This window comes from Haliaeetus leucocephalus, unplaced genomic scaffold, assembly GCF_000737465.1.
Source record: "Haliaeetus leucocephalus isolate CR32 unplaced genomic scaffold, Haliaeetus_leucocephalus-4.0 Scaffold371, whole genome shotgun sequence".
NCBI lineage: Eukaryota > Metazoa > Chordata > Aves > Accipitriformes > Accipitridae > Haliaeetus > Haliaeetus leucocephalus.
In genome coordinates, this window is record NW_010972807.1 from 41,013 (window position 1) to 41,241 (window position 229).

Here is a 229-nt window from a genome sequence, read left to right on the forward strand (position 1 = left end):
TCTGTGTAGGTTTTGGGGAGATTTGGGGGGTTCTGGGTGGGTTTTGGGGTTCTCTGAGGGGTTCTGTGTGGGTATAGGGGAGATTTGAGGGGTTTCAGGGAGGATTTGGTGTAGATTTGGAGGGCCACCGGTGAATTTTGGGGTGATTTGGCCATTCTATGGTGGGGTTTGGGGTCCTCCAGAGATTTCAGGGTGGGTTTGGGGAAGATTTGGGGGGCTTCTGGGTGGG